General features: G+C 50.4%; 1 long non-coding RNA gene across 1 annotated transcript in view; it reads left to right on the forward strand.

The window, feature by feature from the left end:
- LOC121137205 overlaps positions 1-16,269 on the forward strand; it is a 47,666-nt gene extending 31,397 nt beyond the window's left edge. Inside the window, exon 2 of the long non-coding RNA XR_005874436.1 lies at positions 15,980-16,269. This is a non-coding gene — a long non-coding RNA (uncharacterized LOC121137205). The remainder of the gene's footprint in view (positions 1-15,979) is intronic.
- Positions 16,270-16,939: the final 670 nt, after the last annotated feature.

A 16,939-nucleotide genomic window follows, 5' to 3' on the forward strand; every position in this document is an offset into this window, starting at 1 on the left:
CTGACTCCAAGCCTAGAGAAAAATGGGGTGGTGGGGAGTCCAACCTAAGAACCATACCACCTCCCTCCTTCTCCTCCCAGCTGGCAGACTCAGCCCTGTGCAGAAAAGCCCCAGATAACTATTACATGAAATAAGAGGCAGAGCTTGCTCTAAAATGTAGCTGAGTCAGGATCTCCAAAAATTCTCTCCTCCACAGAAGCACGGAGCACCCTGGCAAAGATTGTCAGAATCAACATCTCAGAACACTGAAAATTAACCAAAGGCTGGCAGCCCTCGATGGGGGGAGTGGCACACACACACACACACACACACACACACACACACACACACACACACACAAAGCTGACTCCAGAATAGTTCACAACTTGGTGGCATTTTAATCTGTCCCATCCCATTCCCCATCCCCCACAACTCCAATAGACCTCAAAACCCAACAGCCTAGGCAACCAGTAGAGAGGTCGGGCATGACCTGCCTGATGTTTCCTAATAGATCACAAACCTGCCTTTCTTTGAACTGACTCAGAACTTACCTAGGGCCTGTGCTTTGGAAATATTTGTCCCAAATTTTCAGCAGCCATTGTTGAAGATATATGAGGCTGCACAGGGCAGTGACACCAGCAACAGGTTCACCAGAGAGTGAAGGAGAGCTGGGAGGGAGGAGTCCACAGGGGGAGGGACACTGAATCCACCTGAGGCTGGCAGTCTGTAAGAGGGATGGAGGGAATGCAGGGATGAGGGGCTGTGTCTGCACAGCAGGTCGGATGTGCTTGGGGAAGGCCTCTGAGGCCACAAGCACTCACTAAGGAAGGGAAGAAGAAGGCAGAGCTCCAAGCTGCCTGCCCATACACTGAAGGTATGTCTTGCAGAGTTCCCTCTTCAAGGTGTGGGAGACATATTGGCTCCAGAAATTTGGATGATCTCTGCCAACAGTTGAGCTGACCCAACAGGAAAAAAAGCCACAGAGGACATGTTTGTATTGAACATTTTGTTGAATTCAAAGGAAAAGAGAGTGGTCATATCCCAACAATGCTATCAACGTCAAATTACAGAATGGAATCCAGGTCTAAGAGAATCATGCAAGGCAAAGGTTGGTCACAGTCTCCAATGCTCAACCATATCCTCTTTCATTCATCTCTGAATTTACACATCCTGCTGTTTGTCTCAGGCTTTAAATTTTTGTTTTGTTTTATGCTTATGAGTAGTGCCTCCTTGTATGTTTGTGCACAATGTACATGCAGTGCCCACAGAGGCCAGAAGAGGGCGTGGGATTCCCTGGAACTGCTTGTGAGCCACTGTGTGCATGCTGGATATTGAACCAGGGTCCTCAACAGCATCAGCAAGTTTTCTTTGTCACTGAACCATCTCTTAAGCCCCTGTTCTCAGGTTTTGACACTGCCTCTTGACTCGTTACAACTTTCCAGCCCAGACACGAGGGCTTGCCACAAGAGCTGGAAAGGAGGTTCATTCACAACTCAGTTTACCAAATGTGAGCCGGGCGTTGGTGGCACACGCCTTTAATCCCAGCACTCGGGAGGCAGAGGCAGGCGGATCTCTGTGAGTTCGAGGCCAGGCTGGACCGACAGCCTCCAAAACAGAGAAACCCTGTCTCGTAAAAACAAAAAACAAAAAACAAACAAACCAAATGTGTACCAGCTCTGCTCTGGACACAGTCTGCTTCCCAAGAAACCAGTGAGAGCAGTGACACTAATATCAATGAAGTTTAAAATAATCACCATTTATTCAACAGCAAAATCACACATGCGTGTGCACGCGCACACACCACATCCCACAGATGGGCACACACTTGCACACATATCATGCAGTGTTCCTGTTCTTCCAGGTTCTTCTGTCCTAAACACGTGGATGCTCAGGAGTTCCGATGACGGTTAGAGACTGTTGCTTGCTGAAGCATGGACCCTGCCTCAGCTGCTCTAGTGATGACACTCTACTAGGATTTTGTTCTGTTCCAGGAACTCAAGGGTGACTAAGTATAAGCAGTAAGAGCATCACAATGGTAGTTCAGAGTCTGAGAACCACTCCAGACCAAGGGTTAGAACATCTGTTCTGTGAATGTCTGGGTGATAGATACATAAGGCTTTATGAGTCACACACAACCTTCGTTACAGAGGGTAGCAACCCTCTTTAAGTAGAAGGATGCTGTCAGCTCACAGAAACAGGCCACCAGGCTATGTCCCTGGATCTGTCAGTCCCAAGTCTTGACAGATGTGTGAAGGGTATTTATGAAATAAAATATCTATTCCTATTAAAACTGTTGACAAGTTAAAAATGAAGTAAGACGTTTCCAGAATGGGAGGAAAGTTACCTATTTTAAATTAGCAGCAAAATCATTCTTAACACACTGGAAGTGTCTCCACTGCACTCAGAAGTGAGTTACAGATTGTGACATTACTGATATTACTATTTCTAATGGCCTTGGAAATTCAAGCCAGCGCCATAAGACAAGAAAAAAACTGAAATTTAACAATTTGAACATAAAGTGCTTAAATTATCTTTGATAGAATCAATTGAATGACTGTTGGAAGTATGGTGTTCTAGTAAGTTAGCAACACAAAATCAACCTACAATTAAAAACAACAAAACAAAACCTCTTAGGCCTAGCTTGGTTGGAAATTCAATATTAAGAATATCGTCCAACTTTTCCTGAGAGTTCTGAGCATCCTCAGGAAGCTCCCTGCCAGGTGGTGACCAATGTGGCTCTCTCCAGCTCTCCAGTCCTACCCCTGAGGAGACTTCTCGCCAGGGCTTTCTCACTACCCAGCTTAAGTCCACTGACCATCCAAGCCCATCGCCACAGGGCTGAAAGGGAGGAGGATAGTCTGCTTGGCTAAGACCAGGTGACATGGGTTCCTCTGTACTTGGTGACAGGAGACAGGCCACCTGTGCCACAAGGTTGAGTGCAGGTGATTCTCTCTAAGAAAGTCAACTGTTGTGACAATGAAGCACAGAAAATTAGTCCTGGGCAGAAAAGACAGAGCTCAGTTCAACGTGCAGGCCACTCTGCTCCTACGGAGTCTCCATTGTCCCTGAGGTCTTCATCTCACCCCGCCCTCAGTCCCGTCAGTCACCACATGTTCAATCCTGTCATCCCGTCTCAGCCCTGTCAGATTTTGCTTGGTGGCATAATTTCTGCTTCTTCTAAGATTCTCTTTGCTCAGCAGTTTCTCCCAGAGGAAATAATGAATGGCAAGTGACTTGTACCAGTCCAGACTAGACTGTACCAGAACAGACCAGCTCAGACTAGACTAACTATACCAGAATAGAACAGACCAGACACTTTAGGCCAGCCCAGTCAACTTAGGCCAATCCAGACAAGGCTAGAACTCACTAGAATTAACCAGCCCACACCAGTTCAGACCAGACCAGACCAGGCCAGACTCTATCAATATAGACCAGGCTAGACTCTATCAGTACAGACCAGACCAAAGAAGAATAAACCAACCCAAAACAGAACAGAACTGTTTGGCTTAGACCGGTCTTGATCAGGCTAGCTCATACCAGCACAAATCAGACCAGACTAGCTTAGATCAGTCCAGACCAGACCAAGTACACAAGAATAGATTAAACTAGATTAGGCCAGGCTAGACAACACTACCATAGGCCAGACTAGACTAGCTTAAACAATACCAGAATAGACCAAACTGGGCCAGTTTAGGCCAACCTATACCAGAATAGACTAGCCCAGACAAGTTTAGACCTGCCCAGATGTTAGACCAGAATAGACAAGACCAGAGAGGCTTAAAAGAATACAGACTAGACCTAGACCAGACTAGACCAGCCCAAACCAGATAAGGCTATATCAAGTCATCTTAGACCCCAGCAGTTCAGTTCAGGCTAGAACAGAGCCCCTTCTATTCAACTCAAGGTCCTGTGATAAGTGTTCAGACCCAGGGGCTGGCTATATCCTACACACAACTCACTCCAGAGGTCAGAGGAGCTAGCTGGAGGTCACTAGTGGATACAGTCTGCAAGTCCTTTCTTTCGGTCCGCACAGTCTGTCAGCATCACCACTGCTGAACCATTGTTCCTATTTAGACGTTAGTCCTCAACATCCACCCCCACCCCCACCAGCCGGCACACTGGCCCGCCTGGGTGGCAGCATCCACTGCTTGCCTTCCTTTGAGCCAAGCCCCTGCTGCTCCTGATGTCTGAGAAGAGCTCGTTCCACGGAGACCCCAGCCTTGCCACGTGTGAGGCCTGTGAGGCGAGGTGAGACGAGGCAGGCTTCCTGCTGAAATCAAAAGATGAATTGGGACCTGGCGCCGGCTCTTACCTGCTCATCATTTCAACCCCCCTCTGGGAAGAGTCCCCTTTCCCGCTGCAAAGTGAACACCAGTCCAGGTGGAACATAATGAGATGCCTGTCTTCACGGGCAGGTGGTGGGAGAGAACTGAGCCAGGACCCAGGATCAAAGACACCAACCAAGGCTGAGGCCAGGCTGGCCAGGGCTCCCCACCCGCTGCCCCGTGTGGTCCATCTCTTGGGAACACAGTGGCCTCCTCAAAGGTATGGGCTGGGTCAACCTGTGCAGGAGGGTGGGGTCCCCACAGGCATCTCTCTGGCTCTCAAAAGGCAGGGGTGAAAGGTGCAGAGGTCACCACCAGGTGACTGGCTCCCACCAACGTGCACATTTTCTTCAGAAGGACCAATAGCTGTCACTTCATTAAAAGCTTGGCATCACTCCCTCCACAGACACAAAGAGCCTCTGCCCACCCAAGCCCCCAGAGAAGTGAAGAAATGAGACCCCGCCCCAGCTGTGGACGGTATGCTTGTGAGTGCCTCAGAGACGGCTCAGAGGAAGTAGGCCCTCACTGGCCCTTACGCTGGGCGATTTCCATACTGCCGTTTCCCACCTTCATCTTTTCCTTCATAATTGGAGAGCAATTGTGTGTTTGTCTCGTTATCCTGCAACCTCCATGATGAAAAAAATCTTATTCCATGGGCTGGAGAAGTGGCTCAGTGGTTAAGAGCACCACTGTCTGCTCTTGTAGAGGACCCTGGTTTGATTCCCAGCACCTATATAGCTATCTGTAAGTCCAGTTCCAGGGGATCTAACCCCCTCTTCCGGGCTCCAAGGACACATGGTGAGCGTACACACAGAAGAAGAACTCTCTTCCCATCCTCCCAATAGCCTGGAGGACATAGTGATTGTCACCCATCAACAGACAGACAGGAGGCAAGCTGACACTCACCCTCAGTGCTGTTGCCCAAGGCCCCCAGACTGAGTTTACTCCGAGATGACCTCATTCTGTCTTCTCAGTTTGAGATGTAGTTGCCAGGGCAACAGTGCAAAGGGTGGAGCCTAGTGGAAGGTGCTAAGGACAGAAAGGGATGGGACTCTGGCTTTTAACACAGCTGGCTCCTGTGCACTGGTTTGTCATGAGCTGCTTCTGCCTCATTATAGTGTGGGATGAGGCAGAGACAGTCCCCCAGCCTTGGACTTCCTGGTCTCCTCATGCACCAGCAGAGAGAACACACACCCCTTCATGCAGGAGGGCGGGGTCCCCACAGGCACTTCATTCGCATGTGATTACCTACACAAGCACTACCCAAGGGGAAGGTCATGAGAGACACCCACATTGACATTAAATATTCTGACTGTTACGTGTGGGGGTGTGGGGGTGTACTTGTGTGTGTATATGATTGTGGGTAGGTGTGTAAATGATTGTATGTATATGATTGTAATATGATTGTGTGTATGTATGTGTCTACTTGAGTATGTATATGATTGTGTGTGTGATTGTGTTTGTGTGAACTTGAGTATGTATATGATTGTGTGTATGTGTGTATGTGCTTGTGCATGTGTGTTTGTGTGTGTATGATTGTGTATGCCTGTTGCTTTATGTGCAGGTGGACCTGTGAAGAGGTCAAAGGTCAGCCTTGGGTATTGTTCCTCAGGAGCAATCTACCTCGTTTTTGCGAGACTCGGTTTCTCATTGGTCTGGAGTTCTCCGAGCCCAGCACTGAGACTACAGACACATACTACCATCTCCAGCTTTTGATTTTGCTTCATTTTTTAAACATAGGTTCTGGGGATTGAACTCACATTCTTGTGCCTGTTGAGCCGTCCCCCAGTCCTTTTGTCCTCCTTTGCTATTAGAGACAGTTACTCATTACTACAAACCAGGCTTCAAACGCCCACGGCTGGGGTTACAGGTATACTACCACAGCCAGCTTGGCTGGTACATTTTTTAATGGTGATTTCTAAGAGTCACTTTGTTTTTATTCATATGTCTGTGCATACACACATGTATGTGGGTACCTATAGGTATTAGGTCTCGAGCCTGGGAAAAATGACTCAGGTGCCTATTTAACAACAGATGCCAGAAGAGGCACCAAATCCTTAATAACTGGAGTCCAGATACTTGTTGAACTACGGTGTGGGTGCTGGAAACTCACCTCAGGTCCTCTGCAAGAGCAGCAAGCCTTCTCACAACTAAGCCATCTCTCCAGCTATGTTGTCACGAATCCTATGAAGATGCAAGTAGAATTACTTTTCGAGTTTTATTAAATATGTATAAACTATTTCCCTTCACTATGAACTGACACAAGATAACAGAGGCTGCTACACAGCTGCTCCTTTTGTCCTTCTATGTCCGCCTTGTGTGGAGGACTCAGCAGCTGGCCACTCTGGCTCCCAGTGTTCCCAGGACCCAGAGTTCCACCTGTCAGGAGAGCTCCATCATTGAACCCTTCCCCCTCTGCTGCTCCTCTGAGATTCTTGGAGCCCAGGCTGGGATTCTGGGCCTTTGATGAGCTGCTTCCTGTTTCTGGAGATAACCCACCTCCCTCCCAACAGGTGCATATATTTGCATACAATTGATCCATGAATACCTGGGTGTAGGCTACTGCTGTCTGCTTTCCACTGACTGAGCTGGTCCTCTTAAAGGGGAAACACAAGTTTCCCATAAGGACCGAGCAGGCATAGTACTGGGTATAGCAGATGCCCCTACCCTCCAACTGCACTGGCTTCTACATCATCATTTCCCAGGTGCATGTCAGAGCTGCAGAGGGTTTCAGTGTTATCAGGAAGTGGATGCCACAGGAGGGGTCTGGAAAGAGGGACTTGCTCTGCTCTTGTACCACTGGATATGAGACTGTCCCAGCGAGTGCTCTGCAGCAGGAGCCACATCTGAGTCAGGCCAGAGCTGCAGAGCAGGGTCAGTAGGCACCATCTCTGCCACAGAACTGGGCAAGGCCAGGAGGAGGCCGTGTCCACATACACTGATGATCAGCCCCAGGGGCAGCAGGAGACCTGGTCAGCTAGGCAGCTCGTCCATTTCCCAGGGATGGCAGGTCAGACTTCATCCAACCTTCAGAAACAGGATGCTCTGCTCTCCACTCCACCCAGAGCTAAGGTGCAGCAAGGGCTCACCTGGCCTTTGACCTTAGTGGCTTTTGTATCAGAGGTTCAGGAGGTGACCACACCAGAGGAGGATAGGCAGGGCTGGGGTCACACATGAAATGAAGAGACCTGAGTCCCTTGGCCTCATCCCAGGACAGTCAGGGAGGCAGGAGCTGTGGTGTACGGCAGGCCCCTGATTCAGGATGGCTTGCATAGCCTCAGCTCTTCCCCTGCCCCCTAGCTGGAGAGAGCAGGCCCATTGTTACTTAATTAACTGCTGGCCTGTGTCCTGTCCTTGTCACTATAAAAAATGTGGCCCAGGCAGCCAGCCTCAGATGCTATAAGGCTTGAGTCTCCATTGAGTTCTGAGAAAAGCAGCCTTCAGTAGCAGATGTCTAGTCAGCTCATTCTACACACACTGTGGCCTCAGGGCCTTGGCGTGAGCTATGCCCTGGCCACGAACTCGGTCCCTGATGCTCTGTGCAAAGTTTTGATGAAATATCACTCACAAGGAACTCTTTCTCAGCCACTGCCACCCATGGCTCATGAGGCTAACGATGGAACTTGGGGCTTTTAGCTGTAAAACACTGGGCTGGGAGTTTCGCCAAGAATCCTAGAAATCACCAGGTTCACATTGCATAGAAGTCTCCCACTCAAATGTGTGTGAGGGCCAAAACCTTCTCACATGGAGGATAGGTCCTTCATCTCTGCTCTCCATTCTGGATGAGTTTCTATCTGCCTCAACCTACACAAAAAATAATGTAGCTGGTCCCAGGTTTCCAAATATCTTGAGGCTCAACCCAGCTGCCAACCACCTCTTTATCAGTGCCCAGTGCCAATCAGAGTCGCAGACCTCCTGGTAATGGGTGAAAAGCAGGGACCTGCAAGATGTGAGCCTCCACTCAAGGCCCCAGCCTTCTGAGCAACTGATTGGCTGTCCCTAGCCTAACCACTCCCTCAGCGAAGATCATCACAGCCCCTGTTCTGCTGTGTCTCCAGCAGCAGGTGACAGGATTTTCTAGCCAGGGCAGAGACCCAGACCATAGGAAAAGAGGCTCTGGAGGTTCTGAGGTGGGGCCATGGAAAGAGAGAGAGTAGGAGGTGGGCTTAAGGATACAGGGTCTAAGTGGGATAGAGCTGCCTGCCAGCCTAGCATCCCTGAGTGCCTGGATCAAGCTCCCCCAGGACCATGTGCCAGTTTCCTGGAGTCAGTAGCTTTGATGGTACCAGGCACTCAGCATGCTTCAAGGACGTAGTGGTGTCTGTGTGACTCACCCCTCAGCACCCAGGACAGGAGAGGGCAAATAATCAGAAGAGTGCTTAAAATCACTCTTGGCCAGCTGGTGGTAGCACACACCTTTAACCTCAGCACTCGAGAGGCAGAGGCAGGCAGATCTCTGTGAGTCTGAGACCAGCCTGGTCTATAAAATGAGTTCCAAGACAGCCAGGGCTGTTACAAAAAGAAACCCTGTCTCAAACATGTCATTTCCTGGGATGCTCTGCCCTGCCCACACCCCATCCACACCTCATGGCAGTTCTAGGCAGAGGAACGATAGTTGCATCAAGGACACATACAGAGGTACTTAGCTGCTCCTCATCTAGAGGGTACCCCGGTATTCCTGCTTTGGAGAGCCCACTCTCCATTCCTGCATAGCTTCAGTTGAGACAATCTCTCAGAACAGTTACATAGCACATGTCGTTTGGAGATAAGCTTGTGAACAGCTTCCTGGGGTATAATTGGTCCTTTACAGGCCTCCACTCTGGTTCCAGAAAACCATTGCCATGTGACTGATCCCCAGGTATGGCCTTGCTGGGTCCTGGGTGTGATCACAGAGTCCCTACCAAACAGTCATGCCAGTTCCCTGTCTTCATCTTGTCATACACACTGTCTTCAGGCCTCATCAGTAAGCAGAGCGCCACCCAGAAGCCACCACCCACAGTAGACTCTGGGAGATAGCGGTGCTAAGCTCCACCCTATGCAGGCCACACATACCCAAGGGCTGTGTTTTGGTGTCAAGGAAGGGTCATATGAAGGAGCGCAGCACAGCACATTTTGGAAGATGTGAGCTGTCAACTCAGGTTAAAAGCAGCTAAACACCACCCAGTGCAGGCACTGATGGTGCATCCGCCAGAGTTACTGGGATGGAACAGAGAGGTCACACAGAAAATGTGGCCCCAGGCCTGTGGCAGGAGAGGGCAGAAGGCAACCCAGCTGCAGGTGGCCACAAGAGTCCCAGGCTATCCCTCAGGACCTGGATATATGGCCAGGTTGTCCCATCAATATACACACCTAGGGAGAGCAGGATGGAGTGTCAGTGCTCTGCAGCCAGGACAGCACATTATTCAGTGAATGGGTGGGGGTATCTTAGGCATATCCCCGTGTTCTTTTGCATTTAGTTGCCAGGTTCCTGGATGGACCTCAATATACCTGGGAACTTCCTATCACCCTGAGCCCTAGGAAGCCATGGTCTCCATCCCCTTCCTTGGTGGTGCTTCCTGTAATGCTCAGGCTATCAAAGTCACTGGGATACCCATGTCCCACCTCTCCAGAACACTCAGGGCACACTGGCTCTCCACTCGCCTCCTGGAAGAGCTTACTCTTCATCCTCCAAAGGAAGCAAGGCCAGATTTATCCCTCCCTCTACAGTGGACACAGGGCCCATCTGGGGTATACAGACCTACTGGGCTTCAGAGACCATGAGAGCCACGGGGTCAGCTGAAGGCAAGGCCACATTAGTCTTTCCCAACCTGAATGATACCTGCTCCAGTGCCCCAGCTCATGTCACATCAGTGGACACACACTGGGACTGTTCCTGGTCCTGGACCACAACAGACAGACCACTTTGGATGGTGACACTAACCCTTTCCCACTCCAGCCCAGCCTGCGTCTAAGGTCCACACACCCCTATCTAGACTCTGTTCTGGAAAGCCACATCAGAGCCACCTATAAGACCGACAGATACACAGGGCCTGAGACTGCCATAGGACACAGGAGGGGCTGATGGGGCCTTGAAGAAAGGACACAGAGAAGTTTTGGATCAGAGATCCAGCTGATGGAGGGCAGCAGCTGCCTCCCAGTTGCTAAGGAAACAGAATGAGAATTTCCAGGTCATGTCCACAGGAGAAGCTGCTGATACATCAAGAGGACAGAACCCCAGAGAAAGACTCCTAGAAAGGGAGGGAGTGAGAGGAAGGGAGGGAGGAAGGGAGGGAGGAAGGGAGGGAGGGGGAGGAAGGAAGGAAGGAAAGAAGGAAGGAGGAAGGAGAAAAGCATTCCTTAAATGCCCTTGCATACCCACCCAGGACAGATGCCCCACAGAGGCATTAGGCAGAACAGGTGCTCACAGAGGCCCTGAAACTGGCCTCACAGAGATCAGCAGGCCATATCTACACACAGGGGCTTCACTTAGTTGAACACAGCTCAGATCCAGCACCCAGAGATTCCACCCTCACCATCCCAGAGTTCCTCTGTTGCCTGAGAAGTAAGATACTGTTTAGTACCATTTCACACAAGCTGGAAGCTAGATCCCACCCAGGCTCAAATTTCCATCTGGACACCATGCTGGAGACACATAGCACAGAGCCCAGGACACCGCTACTGACCAGCATGGATCTAAGGTGCTCCAGGGCCACCAGCCTCAGGCTAGACTAAGGACTATGGCTGAGAGTCCCCCCCTCATTTTCGTCTCCCTCCTCTTAGTCTCACCCTTCCTAATCAGGTTCCCATGCCTTGAATGCCTGTCTCATTTCTTCCCTGGTGTCTTAGGGTTTCTATTGCTGTGAAGAAACACCATGACCACAGCATCTCTTATAAAGGAAAATAATCAATTGGGTGGTATTTACCGTTCAGAGGTTCAGTTCATTGTGATCATGGCGGGATATGGTGGCGTGCAGGCAGACATGCTACTGGAGAAGTTGCTACGAATCCTACATCTTGCAGGCAAAAGGAAGTGGACTGACTCACTGTTTGTGGCTTGAACATATATGTGACCTCAAGGCCCACCCCCACAGTGACACACTTCCTCCAACAAGACCCTACCTACTCCATCAAGGCCACACCTCCTACTAATACCACTCCCTATGAGATTATGGGAGCCAATTACATTCAAACTACCACACTTGGGAACAAGTGGGGTGTCCCTGACCATTTCCCAGACAACCTCTGCAGCCACAATATGTGTTCTGGTGACTCACAGTAAGAAAGCAGGGCAGACACTTCCTACTGGGCCGAGTCCCTATACCCTACCCCACAGAAGAAAAGTGTCCTAGCTGCAGACTTCAGGAGCACTTCAGTTGGCAGAGTACTAGTCCTGGGACCCATGGTCTTCTCCATGCCCGCCATACATGGTGACTGTTGGTTTTTCATATCCACTCACTTCCAGGCAGTGAAGTTTCCTGGGGGCCTCCTCTTCCCTGAGCCCATGGATAGCTGTGCCCCAGCCTGGTCAGTCACCAGATTTTCCTCAATCTGTGATGGGCAAACAAGGTACTCCCACGTGTGGCCACTGGAGAGAAGGTGCAGGAGGGTGAGGAAGGCCAGCCCAGGGCAATCACAACATGAATGGGCTGTCGGGACTAGAACCGGAGTAGAGGTTTCAGAGCAAGGACAGGGAGAACGCCATTGCCATCCCAAGGCCCCGGTTCCAGTGAGGCCAGGTACGTCCCTGCTTTGATCTGGGAGCCATAGTGCTTCCTGTCTCCAAGCCTGTCCCACTAAATCTGCACCCCACACCAGCGGGGACCACGCTCTCCAGACACTGCAGGTGCACCCTCCTCACCACAGCCTCAGGGAGGCTCTGCTATCATCACTCACCTCGGCATTTACCCTCAGCCCCACCCTGTCCTCCATTCTGCTTCCAGACCCCCTCCCTGTGGGTCCCACCTCGGGAGAAGCCACTGGTCCAGAGGAAGCAGGAGGAGAGACACAGTGAGCAGACGCAGGCGTTCTGGGCAGACAGCAGCAAGGACTGCCTAGAAAAGTCAGGGAATATTCCAGAGCCCCACAGAACCTTCTGCAAGATGGGCTGCTCTTCCCTGGCTGATTGTAAACACTGGGTTCCCGTGAGATGAGGACCCGAGGCTTTTATACTTTATTGAATTTTAAGTAATTTAAATTAAAAAATGGAAACTCAAATCAGTTCAGATATTTTAGAACTACTTGGGTATGTAAATCTCTTTCGACGTAAACTCCATCAAATCTAAATGCAGATCAAGTGCTTCTGATAAAAATTGAGCTTTGGAATTGACACAGCCAAAAGTATAAAACTCATCAGATTTCAGAGCCTTAGCACAACACAAGAGTATGAGAACCATTCGCTGATATTTTTACACTGGTTACCTATGGGATGGTAAATGTTTTTGACATGTTGGGTTAAAGTGAATTAGATAAATATAGCTAAATATTTAACATACACATAAACTATCCCAATTAGCATTAACTGTCATATTGTATCACCCAAGAAAATGTCTCAGTTGAGTAGTTATCTCTATTAGATGGGTTTGTCAGTGTGTCTGAAGGGATTGTCTTCATTACTGATGGGGCCGGGTCAAGCCCACTGTGGGCAGCACCATTCCTAGGCAGGTGATCCTGGGCTGTATAAGAAAACTAGCTAAACATGAGCCTAAGAACAAACCAGCAAGCAGTGTCCCTCCATGGTTCCTGCCTCCATCTTCTGCCTTGAATGGCTGCTCCAATTTCCTTCAGTTGCGAAGGTCAGACTGTGACCTGGAAGTGTAAGTCAAATCCTTTCCTCTTCAGGTTGCTTTTGGTCAGAGTGCTTCATCATAACAGAAAGGAAACTAGAATATTAACTAAATTTAATTTCTCATTAATGGGACTAGTGTAAGTTTTTAAATTACCTACATGGCTTATGTGATCTTTCTATTTTATGGTCCTTTTTGAGAACATACTTGGATGGAGCAAGAAGGCCTCCCTGAAGACAAAATATTGACACTGAGACCTTCAGGAATAGAAAGGGTCTGGCACCTGGGGCCAGGGGAACCAGCACATGCAAAGTCCCTGAGGCAGGATACTTCTGGCATGCATGAGTCAGCAAGGGAGAAAGAGAACTTCTTTGGACAGAAGAACTAGGGACAAATTGTAGACAGAGCTCAAATTTCCTATCTCAGGTGCTCTTCTGCATATGAGTGACAGGGCCACTTGTCTCTCTCTCTCCTTCATCCATTCTCAGTTAGAAAGTGAATGTGCCTCAGCACACTGCGTCAGTGAGGAAGCTGTGCTGTGACTTGATTTCTAGTGTGCAAAAGTTGCTCCTGGAACCATGCTGAGGACTGCAAGTAACAACAGCCAGTTCAGTGGCACCACAGGCACATGACAGTTTTCCACTCAAGAAACTGGAGCCCTGGGCCCCGCCGACTTGGGGGATGCTATGCAGTCTAAGAGGGGAAGAGACACAGACTCCCTCCCCTGGTTGCATGGGGCAATGGGTAAGGTCAGGGCTGGGGTGAAGGACCTGCAACCTCGGTGCTCTCAAGTCAGCCCAGCCTGCTGGCAGAGCCTGCACATATCCATGCTCCTGAGGCCGCGCTCCCATCCGTGGAATCAGGGCATCACATGGTCTTCTTGCCCCACAGCCACCGATCTGTGGAGGCCCACTAAAGAGATTACAGCTTGCCTTCTACAGACACCCTGGGCCTTGAGGCCAGCACCACTAATCCCGACAAAGGATAACAGCCACTAATTAATTCTCCGAATCTGATGGTGGCATAAACGCCAGCCAGGCTGCCCGCCTTAATGAGTTTAATCGACTGGACTTGATGATTTTATTTGAAACCTAGGGCCGCAAATTAAGCTCTTAAAAATGTACTTGAACTTGATTGGCAACTGTAATCCCAACAAAGTCAGTTTAATCCCTGGGCTGCTTGGGCAAGAGCAGCCTGCGTGGTGCTGCAGGCTCAGGAGCGCCCACAGGAGCCTCTACTTCCTTGGTGCAGCTGGCTGCCCTTGGCCTCGGCCCTAATCCACCCTACTGATCACATGGCAAACTCCTGTTCACCCTTCACACCCCAGTCAGAGTGACTCCTGAGCCCTTCCTGAGTTCCCCTTACAGCTCCAAGTGCCACCCCTCTGTCTATAGCCACCCCCTCCTGCCACACTGTGCCCTCTAGAGTCACTCTTGAAAGCTGCTGGCTGGGCATTGGGAGTGGCCAGTTTGACACCACTGGCTCCCTACACGTGTCCTGTGGCCTCATGTCCTTTTGGAGATATCTCCCTCACCTGCACCCACAAGGTCCCTGTCTGCTATCCAGGACAGTTCCTTCCAGCTGGCCTGTCCTCACACGTAGCCTCTGCACACAGTAAGCCTGGTCCCAAGCTGTGGAAGGTCCAGCACAGTGTAATACATCCCAGTCCAGCTCAGCCCACAGCATCCGCCCAGTTTGCTAGTCTTTCAAAGGAGTGCTTGGACCATTGTGTTGGAGGTAGCCGATATACACTCCAGGTTTTTGATCCTCCCACCTCCATGGTCCACCCCTCCACACAGCTGCGTGATGTTCTTCCTTTGGTCCTCATGGCCTCAACACGTTTAGCAGTACCCAGCCTCAGTCGTCAACTTCCCAAGACTAGTCCCTGACCACAGCCCTGGCTCTGTCAACTGCCCTGCCCCGGTCAATTGTCCTATCCTCAGCCTTTCTCTAGGTATTCCTCCCTCCAGACTTGTGGAGGTGACTGAGCAATCCAGAGGGCACAGGACACTGTACTTACACTACACACACACACACACACACACACACACGCATACATACACACTCACACACATAAGCACTCACTGTGCTCTGGTCACAGAACAACCTGCCCAAAGAAGGCGACCTGTTTGTGCTTCTCTGAATGGTTTTCCCATCAGATTGGACTTGCTGTTTTTGTTGGTGAGACCTAAAAGCATACTTCCTGCCCACAGCAGGCACACCTGGAGGACTAGCTGAGTGTCTTCAAATCAGCTCAGACAAGGGAGCTTTGTTCTCACAGTGGGGGCATGTCCCCACATACCACCTATCCTAAAGTCATCTTAGTGAATGATCTGGCTCTTAAATACACCAAAGCTTCAGGGTGGGGAGGGAACCTGTGATTTGGAGCCCTGGTAGTCACAGGCCTGGAACCCTGCATGTCCCACCTCCTGTGCCCACTACATCCGGTACCCATATCGCCATCTGCATTGCCCTTCCACCCAGGAAGCTGGTGCTGCTATTCTCTGCCCCTCCCCCCAGCATGCACACTAGGAGCAACCCCAACTCCCCACACCACCTTACCCCGTCCTGCAGCATCCTGGACCTGATCAACAGCAGGATGCCTGGACCCCTGGGCTCCTCACTCCTGTGACCAGAGGCCAGTGTTTTGATGAAATTTTCAGCCGCTATGCATCTTTCAGGAGCAGGGAGGCAGGGAGTTGGCGTAGGGGTGGGGAGTCAGGGGGGCGGGAGTCAGTGGGGGCGGGGGTCGGTGGGGTGAGGAGTCAGTGGGGGCGGGGAGTCGGTGGGGGCGGGGAGTCAGGGTGGGTGGGGAGTCGGTGGGGGCGGGGAGTCAGGGGGGTGGGGAGTCAGGGGGCGGGAAGTTGGCATAGAAAAGGGTGTTCCCTGGACACTTTCCTTCTTTCCTCCTAGGAGGCCCAGCTAGGACAAGCCAAGGCAGAGAAGCTAACCAAGCCGGACACCCCCTGGCTGTCAATCTGTCCTGGTCAGGACCAGAGGGGCCGCTTCCAGCCACTGCCTGCTGGGTCCATTCAAATTCTAACCTACAATCCTGAATTTCAGATGCTAACTCAAGACAGAAAGGTGGAAAATTAAGGGGCATGAGGAAGGGAGGAAGCCCCTCACCCTGGGACCCAGGCTGCCTTCCTGCTGACTGAGTGTCAAGAAACTTCAACATAACCAATAAAATCAAGTTGCCTATAGAGATGATGCCTGCTTTTCTTAAAGACAACTCAAACAACTCAAAACCAAGCAAGTTCTGCTTACTTGAGGACAGAAAATTTGTCACCTGGAGTTTGACTCTGAGCCATCTTGCCTCCATCTAAAAGCAAAGCGCACAGCCTTTGGTAATTTCACCCTTTAAAGAAAGAGAAAGAAGTGAACCAGCTCCGTGCTTCATGCCTTAAGTTAGTTAATCTTTAAAGCCTTCGAGTAAATCATAGCCTTTGAGCAGTGACTTAGAAAACCCCAGGATCAAATGAAACAATTTTAAATACACCTAAGTGTGCCTCGCAGCCTTGCTGGTGTGCAAGCTGTCCTTTTCCCCCATGTCCCTCTGCAGTCTGGTGTTCAGGTGCAGGCTGTCTGTTAGGATTCTGTCACCTGGCAGAACGCGCTCAGGCAGTATCCTGGCTTATGGTGGAGGTTCAACCCAGGATATTTAAACTGCCCCCGGAGAACAGACTCGTGGTTTTTCCCTTTCCTGTCTCTTCTCTGGGGGGGCTGGAAGGTATCCAGGAACACTGTATCCATTAAACGTGGGCTTTTTTCTAATTTGGTTTGACTTAGTTTGATTCTATCCGGGTGTAGAAACTTTTCACCCTGGTCAGCCCAGGTGCAAAGGACCCCTTTAAAAGAAAGACCTCCACACAC

This window comes from Mesocricetus auratus, unplaced genomic scaffold (assembly GCF_017639785.1).
Source record: "Mesocricetus auratus isolate SY011 unplaced genomic scaffold, BCM_Maur_2.0 Super-Scaffold_100676, whole genome shotgun sequence".
Classification (NCBI taxonomy): Eukaryota; Metazoa; Chordata; class Mammalia; order Rodentia; family Cricetidae; genus Mesocricetus; species Mesocricetus auratus.